General features: G+C 41.2%; 1 long non-coding RNA gene across 1 annotated transcript; it reads left to right on the top strand.

Moving 5' to 3' along the window:
- Positions 1 to 14,976: 14,976 nt before the first annotated feature.
- Positions 14,977 to 17,084, top strand: LOC117872689. Its single transcript, XR_004644562.1, has 3 exons — positions 14,977 to 15,116; positions 16,516 to 16,629; positions 16,972 to 17,084. It is a non-coding gene; the product is annotated as an uncharacterized LOC117872689 (long non-coding RNA).
- Positions 17,085 to 17,389: the final 305 nt, after the last annotated feature.

The following is a 17,389-nucleotide window of genomic DNA, read 5'->3' as shown; positions in this document are numbered from 1 at the left end:
AGAAACTTTTTTTGGTGGCATCGCCACAATATTTCCAATATTTTCATGAGTGGACAAGGAACTCCACTTGTCCTAAAAACCTTGTCAGTATGCGATGGTTCTGTCATCTGAATCTTATAAAACAACTTTAGTGAACTATGAAGGCATTCAACATTGTCTGAAAAGAACAGTGGATGATGCTGAGGAAAATGGTGAAATTTGAAGGGAAGCCAGTGCTTAATTTGTTCCCGGGCTTGCCAGGCTGAGCCACGGCATCTCTACGTTTGGCAGTTCACAGCCCCGGCACCTCTGGGCTTGCTGCATCAGTTATGAATGTAAAAAAATTGCTTGAGCCCCAGCATCTAATTGCTTGAGCCCTGGCACTTCTTTCATTACAAATTAAGCACTGAGGGAAGCACAATCATACAAGAAAGTGTGCCAACTGGAAACTGTATTTATGAGTATTTTATGGAATGTGATACTAGATAGGTTTGACAAAACTTGTATAAAGCTTCAAAAGCCAGGTCTGGATCTTGCAGTTGCTGTTAATTTGCTGACATACTTGCAAAAGTTTATCACAAACTTACAGTTTTGACAATTCTGAGAAGCAAACAAAAAATTTGGAACGGATGTTGCTGAGTCATTCCATGAAGAACACAAACGGAGTGTAAAGCAAAATTTCCAGATGGCAAGTGACACTTCGAGAAAGAAGGAAATTCAAATCTGAGTACTTTTATTGTATCCTCAACAAGCTAAGTTTGAAACTAAAAAGATGAAGCGAATGTTATGCTGAACTACCCACAAGGGTTGGCTTCCTTACGTCTCTTGATCAAGTATGAAGTGAAAAGGAGATGAAAACATGCACTCATGCATTGCTTTATGCTCACCAAATGATCTAGAGCCTGAGCTTTTTGCAAAATTGTATCAATTTTCAGCATTTATAAAGGTATTGTGACACGCAGTTGTAGGATAAAAGTGCTACTGGAATAATCAAAATTTGCATGACAAAGAGTTGAGTAATATCTTCCCGAATATTTTCATTGCGCTGATACTGCATTTGACTGTACCCATTGCCAACTGGGTACAGTCAAATGCAATGGTTCTATATGCTTGCCTTAGTAAAAAAATTGTCTTTGATCAACTAAGGTATAAACAAAGCTTAATGCTCTTTCAATCATGTCAGTTGAATGAAATTTACTTCACAAGCGTCATTTGAGGCCACCATAACTGTATTTGCAGCACTTAAAGCTTGCAAGATGTCAATTTGAACACACAGCATTTCATTTGACTATTAATTTTTTATGTTTTTATGTTTAACCAGGTAGTATATAACCTATTTATTGTCCTTGATTTTCTTTTCATGTTTATTCAGTAACATGCATGACTTGTTACTGTGTTCACAAAAAAGGGGTCTCTGATAAACATTAGGCCAGGGTTTCCAATCTTGTTAATCTGGCCCTCTATCTTCCACACTTTTCTCTTTATGTATAATGTCTTCTGCTGGAGGAAGTACACTGCATTCAGTTCTGTATTATTTAGCTATTTAATGTGATAGTGATAATGTAACCCATCTGCTAGGTGATTTCGGCAGCAACAAGGGCCAGGTCCAATATCTAGGGGTTCCTCTTAATATTAGAAAACAAATCAACTTGAGACCCTCCCAGAAATTTGGGGAAACAAACCACCTCTGGGAGAGGGAATCCAACATTCATATGGAAAAACAACAATGTCTGAAAAGCATGCAAACCATAAGTAAACAGCCACCACACAGTATGCTGGGCAGTGTCCTTTGCCTCAGTTTCCCACCTTGCAGGGGAAAAGTGCACGGACACATGGTGAGAAACTTAGCGGAGAGTCCTATGCAGGACGTTATCAGAAAGCGAATCACCAGGGCCCCCTCCAACCAAGATGTTGCCACCTACCTGAGCGGCATATTGGAAGGCAAATTTGGAAGAGATGGGAGAGACTTTGCTTTACTCTGGACTCATGCCCGGAATGCTACGTGACGACTGGAGAAGTGTATCAGCTGCCACTCCAAGGTGTTGACTTTGATATATCTGGAGCAATGGAACAACTGGACAAAGCAAAGTCATACCTACAGTCTTACCGGTCAGATGAGGGATTTCAAAATGTTCTGAAGAGTGCACAGAAGTTGGCAGAGGAACTTCACACTGAAGCTATTTTCCCACCCATTCAAGAATACAAGAGTCACCGAAGAAGACATTTTGATTACGGGGCACGGGATAATTCCATAAGAGACCCCAAACAATAATTCAAAGTTGAATTCTTTAACCAGGTGCTAGATTGTGCAATACAGTCAGTTGGCCTCTGTCCTTCATGGCCTTTGAGACTTTTTCTAATATTTTGCCATTTCGTTTACTGCAGCTCAAGGAACACAGCAGTATATTTGGGATGTTGTATGATATTCCACAACTCCTCACTATACCTGAAGAAGACCTACACCAGCAATGCAGGGCACTAGAGACAGTGTTCACACATGATGACATGTGCGATATTGATGCAAGTGATTTAGGTGATGAACTGAACGCCCTTTCAAGATACATTTCAGCTCCAAAGGCTGTTCTGGAATATATGTGCACAAATAAGATGACCACCCTCTTTCCAAATGCTTTTGTTGCTCCGAGCATACTTCTAGCACTTCCTGTAACAGTTGCCAGTGGAGAACGCAGCTTCTTCAAGCTGAAGTTAATAAAAACACATCTACGCTCCACAATGACACAGGAGAGGCTGGTCGGCCTTGCAACCATCTCAGTAGAGCATGAGCTGGCCCAGACTGTGGACCTTCAGGAAGCAGTTCAAAACTTTGCAGCCAAGAAGGCATGGAAAGCACCACTTTGATTATTCAAACAGATAAAAATGCCAGTGTTTACTATGCAGACAAGAAAAGTTACATTTGCTGTTCAGGCATTTGAAAGTTACTTAAAATTTTTGAACAAGGCATTTTAAGTTGTTAGTTCTCCTTTATTGGAGTAGGTAGCAGAGCAGTACCATGAGAGGAGTAGAATAGGAAGAAGGCAGAATTGAGACCTTTCAAAGTTTTGGCCCAAGCGAGGGGACATGGGGGCATCATTTGAGCTCCCCCACCTCAGGTGCCAAAATGTTGTGGGCCCGCCCTATATGTGGACTTTATTTTAAAAGTCCTGGCTATGTTGGACCCTCCTCCTCCAGTCAGGGCCACCAAGAGTGGGTTTGGGACCCAGTGAAAAAAAAATTTCGGGCCCCCCCAGCAAGGGCAGACCAGCTAAACAGGGCCAACGAGAGGAGGGGGAAGCCAGGCCCCGGTAATTTGTACCGGCTTCCGACCTCTCATTGGCCCTGCCTCCAGTATTTAAAGACAGAGCTCATCAAACTCAATTTAGTGTCCTTGTTTCTGCTCAGTGTTCACTAGAGCTGAAATCACTGATTTCTAGGGGGTGGAATTGCAGATCTGGCCTTGGGACAGTGTTGCAATGAAAGACATCACAGAGGATGCAGTACCAGTGAGGTTCCCTACTACCTGTTGAAATCATTAAGAGCTGAGCTAAGTAGTTGAACTTTGCAGGATAGCTCAGGAAAAAAGCAGGGGTCGGAGGTGGACCCATATGAATGCACCTCTGAATTCTGGGACTTTGCTCTGACTTCAGTTAATTCAGTTATTAGTTAGTTATTAACTAATAATAATGTTAATGAAATGCTATGAGATTATGTGGATCATACTAATAATTCTTGAGGTGTAAAATAATAAAAACGAGGTTTTGCCACAAAAAGCAGAACAAATATAACCCATCTCAGATCACAAGCTACTATCATTACATTACTTTGAGTGCAATTTGTGGCACATTTTCTCGCTTTGGATTGCATTTCACTAAAGCCTTATCTCTCCTGCCTGCTGCCGCAAGCTGCTAGTCTGGAACAAAGACAAAGGAGGTTAATGGCTGCAACATCTAGTATGGGTCTCACTCCTGCAGATCTGTAACCTCATCTAGAGCTGTTTTCCTTATGTCGGAACAGTGTGCTCTGGCTTCCGTTACATGGGTGCGGTTGTGTAACTGCTCTGCCTACTGTCACTAAGATACCGTCCGGAAAAAAGAAATCACCTCCTGAACAGCATGGAGTCAACAACATGTACTAAACTAACAGTGATAAAAATGACTTCTAGCTGAGAGAAGCTCAGCATTGCTCCTGCTGATTCAGGCAACGGGAGAATCCCTTGTGGTTCACTTGACGAAACTGCTGCCTTTGGACCATGAAGTTCCTGGTCTGAGTCTCAGCTGTTGCAATGTGCAGGATGCACAGGTGCAACTTCCATCCACCATTAATCTGTGCTAGTGTCTACCCTGACTTGCTGCTCTGCTAGAATCTAACCTACACCCCTCCTTCCCCCCATTGACAAACCCTGCGGCAGATTTAATCAAATGACCGAACTGCCCTCCAAGGTACTGACCCCCCCCACAACACCCCATACATGATAAGCATCCTGACAATTCTCTAACCTCTAGCAAATGCCACAAATCATGGGAAAACTGAAAAGAGAGGAAGAAAGTAAAAAATGCATACACTAGGCATATGCTGCCATGCAAGTATGGAAGGACACATGAGAGTTCTGACCCTTATTTCCTTAACATCCAGTCTAGGATTTTCAGCTGGTTTTTGAAAAATCAGAACCTTTTCTAGTATATGCAAAAAAGAAACAACCCAAACAAAAACAACCAAACCAAAAAACTACCCCCTTACAATATTTCCCTGTTACAATTTCTCCGTCCTCATGTTTTAAAATCTTTGTTACAGTAACATTTGGTTCTCATTTACTCTGTGTTGCACCGTTGCTCTTCCTAATCGCTCTCATCTCTCTGCTGTTTGCTTATCCTTCTTTATCGCATTTCTCTTTGCAGAATCTCTCAGGCCCATTGTCATGTTTTTTCCGCTTTTATTTCCATCTCTTCTTTTGAAACAGTCCAACATTCATTCTTATTCTTCTCGTTTGTGTCTTCTGCTTATTACTTTGTTTCATTTTTTCTCCTCTCTGTCGTTCTGCACATAGATCTATATCCACGTCTACTTTCTCTGTCTTTTTGTTTCTTTCATTTCTTAACTAATTCCTTTATTTGTACCCTCTATCTCAGTTATTCACTATCCATTCCCTACCTTTCTCTCCCTTCACTCTGCTTGTTTCATTCTCTCTCTTCCTTTTCCCCCCATCTGTTATCCATACTCTGACCCGTAGTCAGTGAGCTAGTTAGTACTGAAGATACTCAAAGAAAATTTCTTTCAACAATACTTTTCTGAAAGTTTTTGCTAGTCACTCAACAAACTGGGAGCTTCATCCAAAGTCCACTGACTTTAATGAGAATATTTCCATTGACTTTAATAGGCTTTCGATCAGGCCCCAAATAGTAATTTGCTGGACTTGTTTCTTCCAGACAGTTCAATGGGATCTTGAAGAGAAGGGGATGGAGAGGTGGGGAAAGTGATGAAAGATTTTTAACGTCGCTGCCCCTTTTGTGCCTGCCCCCCTATCAGCAACCCTGCCGGTAGGGACCCAGCAGGTCCGCTGATGTGTGGCGCAAAAGGGGCAGTGACGTTAAAGCGCTGCCATGGCAGTACTTTAAAGTCAGCGGTACGGGCTGATACTGGCGGCTACTTTTTACCGGTACTATGTACTGTCCCGTACCGCCTTACTTTCACCCCTGGCTAAAGTGTAGCTGGGTAGAGTGGGTGTTTAACATATGAGCGTACACTTGAAGGACAGTCCTGCCTCAACTCCTTTCCCAAGATAAGGTCAAACAACCAGTCGGGAAGGGTGAGGGGATATTGGCCTTTGTAGAATCCTTGCTCGCCATATCAGGTTTAATTCCCTTATTGTTTGTGTTGGGGTTGCTCAAACTGTCAGTGACCAGGACACGGGCAGTTGTGCTGATGGTTGGAGCAGGAATCAAACCTTGTGGTTACGGCAGGAGTTGGTAGTCAGGAATTGGAGCCCAGGGCCAGAACCAGAGTCAGAGGCCAGATGCCAGAGCCAAGGATCAGCGCCAAAGTCAGGAATTGGAGTGAGAGGTCAGGATTGGGTTACCTGGAGTGAGGCAAGGCAGGACTGGGGCTGAGGCAGGAGCAGAACTGGGAACAAGCAGGCTCAGAAGCTATCACAGCTGTAGGTGAATGCTTTGAGCAGCTGCTGAACTGCTGGGTTTAACAGCCGGTCTGCTGACTCTGCCAATCAATCAGGTGGTGTAGCCAGTTAGGTAGCCTACTACAGGCCAGCAGTGCTCATTAGGTTGCCTGGGCTGGCTCTGCTGCAGGCCCTGATTCCAGACAGTTTCAGTCTGGAGGTGCATGAACACTGAATCCACCTAGAAATCCCAAAGTCACCGAGAGTTTTGCCTGAGAAAGGACTTCAGGAATTGGCCCCATTGATAGCAGATTTTTGATCTTGACTATTTAAAGTTCATATTCGACACTAGGCAAACTGCACTGTGCGGAAGAGAGAGAGACTTCCAAAGCCTTTGTTATACTGCACTCTCTCCCCCCATCGCCCGCCTCCCCCCCCGTCACTGTTCCTACCGAAATTGTTTGGCTGGCTTGGAATTCATTTCAAAACAGATTCATGGGGTGCTTGCTATTCCTCAATAAACAAATAAATTAGCTGCTGTGATATGGAAATTTACATGATTCACTGTACTTAAAAACTGTTAGCCGTGAACACATTAATTGAAAACCACAGGACAATAATCAGTGTGTCCTTCAATGTAAAAATGAGTCTCTTATTATAATGAATTTGTAAAGCAGTAAAGATGCATTTTTCAAATAAAACATGACAGCCTTAGGACAGTCTGGGCTAAGTTAAGCCTCCTAAAAGTCTGAGAAGCTTTAGGGAAGGGGACGAGGCACATTGCTTGAATGGCAGGGTGAGGAGGAAAGATGCCATTCAAAGCAAAATGCCTCAGGGGTGCTGGGCTGAGCATGGGACAGAAGAAGACAATGTTTTCACCCCTCAGACAAAAAACATCCTTAAAAAGGTGTAGCAATTGCTCCTCCCACTGCAGACACCATGGGGAGTGGGGACATAGTTGTGGCCCTGCTTATCCCTGCCCAAAAATGTACCCTCTGCAGTTAACGCTAGTTATTCGCCGCCCTCCCCCCCCCCCCATCAAAAGGTTTATGCCTCTCTCCTACCTGTGTGCACTGGCATTTCTCCCTACTCCCCTTTGCCTTCAGCTAGGATGACTGAATGCTTAAGACATTAGACTTGAAATCTAATGGGGTTTCTCTATACAAGTTTGAATACTGCTCACAGTAGGGGGCTTGTTTGGGAGGCACTGTGACTCAGTGGCTAGAGATCTGGGTTCTACTCCTGGGGTTTCTGTGGCCTGGGCAAGTCACTTGCATGTCCTGTGCCTCAGTTTCCACATCTCCAAAATGGGGAGAATTATACTGACCTCTTTCATAAAATGCTCTGATAACTACTGATGATAAGAACTAGGTATTGTTATTACTACCCACACAGGGATGGTGGTGGGGGGATAACTTAGCCCTTTGTAAAATATTTTTAGCTCTTTCACCTGACTTTAGTTTCCTTGCAGAATACTTTACACATTGATTTATTTTCTGAAACGAGTAGTATAATTTTACATACTCACATCGGTTTCCATGTGTATTGCATTCACTGCAGTGGAACATATTTTCATGATTCCTTTCTGAAAATGTAAGAATGGCCATATTGGGTCAGACCAAAAGTCCATCTAGCCCAGCATCCTATCTTCCGACAGTGGCCAATGTCAGGTGCCCCAGAGGGAATGAACAGAACAGGTAATCATCAAGTGATCCATCCCCTGTCGCCCATTCCCAGCTTCTGGCAAACAGAGGCTAGATTTCAGAGTAGCAGCCGTGTTAGTCTGTATCCGCTAGAGACACCATCTCTGTCCATCCTGGCTAATAGCCACTGATAGACCTATCCTCCATGAATTTATCTAGTTCTTTTTTGAACTCTGTTGTAGTCTTGGCCTTCACAACATTCTCTGGCAATGAGTTCCACAGGTTGATTATGCAATGTGTGAAAAAATACTTCCTTTTTTGTTTGTTTTAAATCTGCTGCCTATTAATTTTATTTGGTGACCCCTAGTTTTTGTGTTATGAGAAGGAGTAAATAACACTTCCTTATTTACTTTCTCCACACCAGTCATGATTTTATAGACCTCTATCATATCCCCCCTTAGTGGTCTCTTTTCCAAGCTGAAAAGTCCTAGTCTTATTAATCTCTCCTCATATAGAAGCCATTCCATACCCCTAATAATTTTTTTGCCCTTTTTTGAACCTTTTCCAATTCCAATATATCTTTTTTGAGATGGGGTGACCACATCTGCAAGCAGTATTCAGGCTGTGGGCATACCATGGATTTATATAGAGGCAATATGATATTTTCTGTCTTATCATCTAGCCCTTTCTTAATGATTCCCAACATTCTGTTTGCTTTTTTGACTGCTGCTGCACATTGAGTGGATGTTTTCAGAGAACTATCCACAATGACTGCAAGATCTCTTTCTTGAGGGGTAACAGCTAATTTAGACCCCATCATTTTATATGTATAGTTGGGATTATGTTTTCCAATGTGCATTACTTTGCATTTATCAAATGCAAAACCCTTGAAGTATCCTGACAAATCTGGATGTTTTTAAAAAACTAAGTAAGGGATAAGAATTACGAAGTCTAATTTTCCTTCAGTGCAAATACTGTAGGTTGCTGCCATAGAATAAGCCTCCCAAATGCATATAATCCATAGAGTTTGAGCCAATTTCTGCACTAACTCACACTGAATACAATAATAACTATTAGGCAATACTGTCATACTATACTGTGTATTCTCACAACCATTACGAACTCTAAACAGGAAAACAAGAACACAGCCTATTTTAATTATGTCAAAGCATTACAATATTTGGTATGATTCCTAGCAGAATCATCTGTTTTCTGCTATACAATTTTTTTCTATTTCTCTTCTGTCTTTCTTCATTTAATCACAAAGAAAAAAGAGGCTGCCTCTAGTTTCTGAACTTTTATTGCTCACTACACTGTCTGTGGGCCCAACTGGGTGTCTAAAAATGGTGTGACAAGCTATATAGAAAAGGTGTTAATGTATACTGAAGATTCTTATCCCATGATTCATTTGTATTCTGATTATCACCTGATGTTGTATTTTATATTGAAACACATTGCACTTTAAAATATTGGTATTTAAATATAGCTTAAAATTCATAAGACCACACACAAAAATACCAAGAAAACTTGACTTATAGGGGAAGTTTACAAAAACTGGGCATGTTTAGTCTTGAGAAAAGAAGATTTGGGGAGGGGGGAACCTGATAACAGTCTTCAAATATATTAAGGGCTGTTATAATTGTATATAATTTCCAATTGGAAAGGACTTAATCTACAGCAAGGGAGATTTAGGTTAGATATTAGAAAAACCTTTCTAACTATAACAGTAGTTAAGCTCTAGAATAGGCTTCCAAGGGAGATTGTGGAATCTCTATCAGGGGAGGTTTTTAAAAATAAGTTGGAAAAACACCTGTCAGGGATGGTCTAGATTTACTTGGTCCGGCCTCAGTGCAGGGACTACACTTGATACCTTCTCAAATTCCCTTTCAGCCCTACATTTATAGGAAAACCATACCATTTTAACTCAAACACACATTTATGGATTTTTGTTGAAGAAAATATGAAAAAAAATTACATCATGTCACAAAGCAAGGGATATGTTTTCACAGAAACACATATCGTAATGGGCACATACCACTGTGGTTATGTGACTCCCAAGTCAGTTCAACCATGGCAAGACTGCAGTGCATCATGGGAAATTTAGTTCAGTCAGGAAGCCCAGTCCATAGAGTAGAATGGGGACATGAGTTACTCAAATTATAACTCCCATGAGGCACAGCAGCAGCTCAGGCAAACAGGTGGATGTCAAACTAACCTGAAACAAAATGTTTCAATTTGGTTTAAAAAAACAGAAATGCTTTTATTTGGGTTATCTCAGGCTGGTTTCACCCTACATGGTGTTTGTCAAGTATGGCACATATATCATGCAGCCATTTGCAGTGTTATGATTTTTCACTGAATTTTAATTTAGACATTTTATCAAAATGGACTAGAGTCTCCACAAAAGTTTCTATCCCAAGCATCTCATTCACGTGAAGGAAATAGCTATGTTCTGAAATGTCATTGAAAGCATCTGCAAAGCAGGTCTAGATGGTACAGATGTAAAGTATGCGTCCAATGTACACTAGTGCTCATCCCAAAGCACTGGTAGAGCTGCAGTGGTGTTAGAGCAATGGCAGGAGAATCTGAGAAAATCCCCCATGTAGACACAGCTGATAATGACTAGAGAACCAGTAAAATTATCTCATTACAAGAGTCAGGAGAGTGAAAGCTGAGCAACTGAGAAAGGAAAAGAGTTTTAGTCTGATTGTAAAATTCTGGGTGGTGGATTGTTTTGTTTGTTTGTTTTGTTGTTGTTTTTGCTGATATGCAATTTCAGTGACTGCCATTTTGGACAAAAGAGGTTTTTGTTAAAGATTTAACACTCAAGCCTCCACAGTTAAGTTATTAGATCTCACAGAATGCATGCTCTGAGCAAAACAAGGGAAAATCAGATTTGACATTCCTGATATGTTTAAAGTTAAAAACCAAGCACACACCACAAATCAGAAGGACAAATGCATTTTTAAAATCTGAAACAAACACCCATATCTTTCTAATACATTGTAAGAAGCAAAGAAGTGTACGTCTAGATAGCGAGAGGCACTGAAACCAAGCTGTAGCATCTACACATGTATTTTTAGTGTGGTAGCCCAAGCCCCACAAGGCCAAGTCTGTCACCCTGGGTTCTGAGACTTGCTGCCATAGGCTGTATAACCTGTGTAGATCAGTGATATTCTGACCTGATTGGTTCAGGAGCCAAATTAGCTATCAACATTACCCAAAAGAGCCACAGTAATGTGAACTCATTGTTTCATTTACTATATCTAGAGAGAGAGTAGCTAGGATAGCTAATATATATACATATTATTCTCACACCAAAATGACTGACCAAGTATTCTACAATTGGTTAATAACATAGTAAAAGCATCCTGATTGGTTAATAACTTAGATTGGTTAATCATTAAATCACACAATGTTTTAATATCATATAGGGCAAAAAGCTGCAGGAGACACCTTAAAACAGTGGTTCTCAACCAGGGGTACATGTACCCCTGGGGGTACGCAGAGATCTTCCAGAGAGTACACATCTACTCATCTAGATATTTGCCTACTTTTAGAACTGGCTACATAGAAAGCACTAGCGAAGTCAGTGCAAACTAAAATTTTATACACCCAATGATTTGTTTATACTAGATAAATTCATGGAGGATAGGTCCATCAATGGCTATTAGCCAGGATGGGCAGGGATGGTGTCCCTAGCCTCCATTTGCCAGAAGCTGGGATTGAGTGACAGGGGATGGATCACTTGATGATTACCTGTTCTGTTCATTCCCCCTGGGGCACCTGGCATTGGCCACTGTCAGAAGACAGGATACTGGGCTAGATGGACCTTTGGTCTGACCCAGTATGGACATTCTTTTGTACTGCTCTCTATACTATACACTGACATGCAAGCACAATATTTATATTCAAGTTGATTTATTGTATAATTATATGGTAAAAATGAGAAAGTCAGCAATTTTTCAGTAATAGTGTGCAGTGACACTTTTGTATTTTTATGTCTGATTTTGTAAGCAAGTAGTTTTTAAGTGAGGTGAAACTTGGAGTATGCAAGACAAATCAGACTCCTGACAGGGGTACAGTAGTCTAGAAAGGTTGAGAGCCACCGCCTTAAAGAGGCATTTGTGTGGCCCCCGAGCTTCAGTCTGAGTATCACTGGTGTAGATGGACACTAAAAGGGCACAAACTCAATTAAAAAAGAAAAAAAAATCCCTTTTCAGATCCCTTTAATATGTTGAGGAGCTGTTGCATAACACAACCATTTTAGCCCTGGTTATTCGGGGCAGGTAGGCAGGGATTTAACATTTACTGAATGTGTCAACTTTTGAACTATGGAGTGTGATCCTCAGCAGAGCCACAGGCTCCAACTTTGTTCCTCAGCAATTTTAAGGACACATCCTTCAGACCTAGAATTGGGACAGCTGCAACAATGCTTTAGGATGAATAAGTCAATAAGGAGATAGACACAAGGATCACGTGATCCTCAAAACAAACACAAAAGCAAAAATGAATTCAGTTGTCTTACTTAGGTAGAATTTCACTAGCTGACAACCTGTGACAGTGAAATTTATTTATCTCATGTTGATTGTTTGCTCCTCCGTGGTTGCTGACTACCATTTCCTCACCTTGGAACTGCAAACTGTTGGCTGATTCTGCAGATGACATCAGGGCTCTCCTCACCCAGCTGTCAGAAGATGGCTTTCCCCTGAGGCAGCATGTATTATGAAAGTGGCACATGTGTGCGGCTTCTAGCAGCTCAGCAACTAAAGAATGCAGATATGTGAATCTGTGGAGAGCCACCAGCTGCACACTTAACAACTTATCTCCTCATCAGCAAAGTAGAAAATGATCATACAGGGAAACTCTTCCCAGTTCCTACACTATCTCAGCAGTGAGAACTTCATTTGGAAGTTGTAAGAAGTAAGCCATTCTTTGAGGTGTGGATTCCCTTCCTCATGGGCCTAGCTGTGAAAACAAAACAAGCTTATTATGGGCTAGATCATGCACCCGCTTAATGCAGCCAGACAGTAGTGTAGGACTGAGTAAAGACTCCCACTTCTAGTGTGGCCCACATTAAAGGCCAGAATTGCAGACCCTCTGCTTGAAAGTACACAGCAGCTAGTATTGAGTTCCTCCCCTTCTGATAGCAACTCTCTGAAAAGGGCATCGTAATGGAATGGAGGGAGCCCGGGCTTCCCACACCCCCATCCTCCCACATGCTAGCCAGCCACATGAGGAGAGTACGCTGCACCCTTTTAATGGAGTTTTACAAAGTACTCCTCTGTGCTTAGTGCAGCTGAGAGTGCCAAGAGGTATTGTTTCTCCCTGAGGTAGAATGCCTCCTGATGGTCTCTTTGGGGGGAGGGTGTGGTTCTACATTGCTGCAAGCCAGGCACAATCTAGCCCCTACATGTCTGAGCACACTTGGTTTCTTAATTCAGGCAATGAGGAAAGAAGGGTGAACTGCATAAGGTATGCAGTTCAGCTTTGTTTGACCAAAGAAATTCAAAGCCCAGACGCTTATGCAAACTTCATCTACATATTTCTACATATTTCCCCAAGTACTTGAACCTTTGGGCCTAGGAGATGCATGCAGACACCTGCCACTGAAATTAATGGGAATTACATGCACACATTTCCCAGGATGGTGAATCTGTGAAATTATGCTGGAAATCTCATGGGAACAATTTCTCTCTCTCCTCATATTTGCTGCTTCCCACTGGACAGGAAAAACTTGAAGAACAGGCTCACCTGTGGTATTTTGGCATTTCCAGTTCTTCCATAAAAAGGGACAAGAACACACAGGAGTACACTAAAGATGAAAAAAATATATTTCTCTTTTTAAGTAACTAAAAATGTCCAACCTCTGAAAATGTTCAGTTTGGATTTTGTTCAAAGTTCTGCATGGATTTTGGGCCAGTTCTTATTTTTAATCTAACAGGTTAGACAATCTTTAATAAAAAGAAGGTTTCTGTGGGAAGTGCATGGAAAATTGATTCTTAAGGCCTCATCTTGTAATGTATAACATATGAGTAGACTGCTCTGCCAATGCAGAGTTTCATGATGTCAAGGGGGCTCTGTGCGGGGGCAACAGTTGCAGTGCAAGCCAGAGATTGCAGGATCAGGGCCCTAGCTTTCATACTGGTCGGAACATAACAGTATTTTACAAACTGTAAACCAAGTAGTGGGAATTTTTCTATTTAAGCATGTTCTTCAGGAGAAATGGGCTTGAGATGGCTTCTACAGTTTGCAAAGCTCAAAATGATTCCCCAAAGAAAAGGATAAACTTGCGAGGAAGAGCCATTGTTCTACAGAATAGGTTGTTGCAAATATCGTTAGCTGCAGTAGCAAGTTGGACTGGCTTACTTGTAACCCTTGTATGGCTTTATGATTTTGGTTGCACTTGTTTTTAAAAGGTAAAATTGTGATTTGATTAGTTGTTACTGAAGCCAAATAAATACTGCAAAAGAGAAAAGTATTAGCAACTTCATTTGCATAAAAACCTCATAGCTAATTCACTATAATTCACATTCCTATTAATTAATTTCCAACAAACTTTCATATACAAATCATCTTTTGTTTGCGAGACAGTTTTTACATTTGTGCAAATATACGTTTGATGAAGGTTTGCAGTGGAAGTGCCCAGGCAGCCATCTTGAAACTGGGACACACTGATACAGAGGGAGAATATTGAAACATGCGCTGGTAGTTTAAGAATCCATACACGGAATCTTAAACAGTCCCCAGTGCCACCGCCCATTACATACAGTGGCTCGATTTATCCCAGTGTCTCCAGTGCAAAAACTGATGCAGGGTCCCAGTAGCTGAAAATTAAACAAGAGATTTGTGGCAGTGAAAGTCCATCACAACCTCCCCACTGCGACAACTACCTTTGAAGTTGCCAAGATGACCAGCACAGGTAAAAAAGTAGGTGGTGGTGAATGGAAAAGGGGCATGACTAGAATGGCCTGGGGGAAAGTGATGATTCAGTGCCTCCCTGGCCTCAGCTTCCCCTGAGCAGGTGCCCAAACTGCAGGAGACCATGCACAGACAGGCAGGAGTCCCTGCCTTCATCTAGGTGAATCCCCTGTGTGTGCAGAGGCCATTCTGACTCAGACACATGTAAACCCTTGTTGCCAAGTTTCTGTGACCCTGCCCTAGAATAACCTTGAAAAACATTGAGCGACTGCTGTAAACTGAATACCAAACACTGTTTACTCGAATAATCACCAGGCTCCAGAAACTCCTAACAATGGCCCTTTCTCTTAATCTTTACCATTTTTATTTTAAAAATTCCTGGGAAGCAACAACACAAGCTGTGGTGGTTTCTTCATCTATACAGTGCTGCACCGTCCCTTTAGCTTGTTCTACAGAGCTGGCATCCAGTAAGTAAAACATATTCCTAGCACATCACAGTCTCCTTTTTGTTATTCATTTCTTATGTAGAGATGGGCTTCAAACCACACCCCAGCTCTGATCAACCCAAAGCCAAGGTTCAGGATTGCATGTCTCATGCCCATGTCTGCTTTTAGCATACTGGTTTGCAGGAAGGACAGGGTTGTACATAGGGAGTTCTTTTATTGTTTATATTTTCTTCCCACACTGTTTCAAAGAACATTCAGCAGTGTATTAATTAGCTAGCACTTTGCAGACCACTATATTCACCTTGTGCACCAGAAGAGTCCTGCTGAAGCCCCAGCACATCTTGTTGAGCCAAAGATGTATATTTCATGAGTGTGTTGCATGTAAATATACTGCATGTTATAAGTTCCAGTTTCCAGGTGCTAATATGGCTAGACGGGATTGCCAGTCCCAATAATCGTATGTGTAAATGAGGAGGGCAGAGGAGTGTGTGGGAGGGGTAAACATGAGGACAGGGGAGAAAGGCAGTTTTACCTGTGAAGCAAAGGGAAGAGCAGAGATCTGAACTGATCTTACTGCCTTTCTACCACATAAATGTAGACTACAACTACCAGGAGTTTTAAAGATGAGTTTAATATAGGGAATTTTAGAGCTAAATTAATTTGGTGCTCATCAGTAGTTATTCTTGTACTAGCAGGAAATGCCATATGATATGGAATTCGATTGAACCACCACCATTTTGTGAAAAGGCATAAATGGAATAATAGCTGTCTTCAAAGAAGTTTGTTGTATTTATGCATTGAAATTCAAATAAATCTGTCTTCACTAAAGTTGATTAAGTTTATACCACATAATAAAGCTCCAGCAATCCAGCAGTTTGGCTTGGTGTGAACATGTTCTGTTTTTGTGTCTCAGGGGTCAGTGGCTCTGCCTGTTATTCTTGGAGACTTATTTATGTAATAAGCTAACTAAGCGAGTTACCAGTTCTCAATTATGCATAAGGAGGGGAATGTTGCTCACAAGTGTGTTGGATACAGAAGAGACTGCTTTGAGGGAAAGGAAATAAAACTCTGTTCATTTTCTTCATTTATGTTCTTGCCTAATACAACTCAGTGCTGGCAAGTTCAAGTCTAGGAGGAATATCCAGTGATATCTAGTGATATCAGCAAAATTAAACCTCTGAGCAAAGGCTTTTTTTTAATTGGGCTTACTGCCTCTGCTAACAAATTGCAAACATAAAAATGCATGTACATATAGACAAATCCTGTACATGTAGAACCACTGTATTGTTCAAATATACACAAAACCAAGTTCTAAGCATAAATTCTCCTTTAGTGTCTTTCTCTCTTTCCCCCAACCTCTCTCTATATACTGTATATAAAAATAACATACTTATGTATATTCTCTTTGTTTTATTCTCAGAAAACCTTGGTGTTTATTCCCACAAGCCTGTTTATAATGATGCCCCAGGTTCAGCGGCATGTCCCCTTTGGCTTTCCTCCTGAAGCACAGAAGCATTTGAACAGAGCACACCAGGTGTTACTTTCATATCCTCAGACATATTAGAATATATTAACATGAACACTAAATCAAAACACAGCAAAATTAATGATCACTGCCGGGGTTTATAAACCAAACTCCTTATTATCGAACAAGACTTTTGTGCATTGTTTCTATAATCTCAGTTTTCAGATTATAATAGAATCAGATTCCAATAGCTAATTAGCAGTTTTAATTATTGGTTTGAGTTTGCATAAATTATGCTGAAATGCCCAAGATTCTCTTGCTTTAATCAATATAAAATATGTTAGAAGGTTGCTTGGGGTTGTAAGATAATGAGATAACTGAAGCTGTATCCTGTATGTTTCATTAATGTAGGCCTCAGCCCAAAGAGACCTCAGAACTTCAGAATTATCCCCAGTTTAATGCATGTGAACCGAAGCCTACAACAACTGTTCATCATCTCTGCTCCTTTTGTTACTATTGCCTGGCAATTAGGCTATAAAATAAATTTAGGAATAATGAAGTGAGTGGATATATCTTTTATAATGGAACCTCAATCCCCTGGAATGGTGGGATTTGCATACATATTCTTGTAAAAATACCCACCTTGGTGATTACAGGATATATTCTTCCTCAAATGTGGGCATAAGGGCATCCTTTGAGAATGAGAGTGGCTTGCAAACATCTGAGGGCACAATTCTGGTCAATTGGGCAAATTGAACTCTCAAAGCAGTGCAGTCCCATCAATGTGGGGTGGTATTGGTGTAATTGACCACAGATTCCAGCCCTATGA

Source organism: Trachemys scripta, chromosome 2 (genome assembly GCF_013100865.1).
Source record: "Trachemys scripta elegans isolate TJP31775 chromosome 2, CAS_Tse_1.0, whole genome shotgun sequence".
In the NCBI taxonomy this organism is placed as follows: Eukaryota; Metazoa; Chordata; order Testudines; family Emydidae; genus Trachemys; species Trachemys scripta.
Note: the sequence above shows the minus strand (reverse complement) of the source record. Positions and strands in the feature narration are given on the sequence as shown.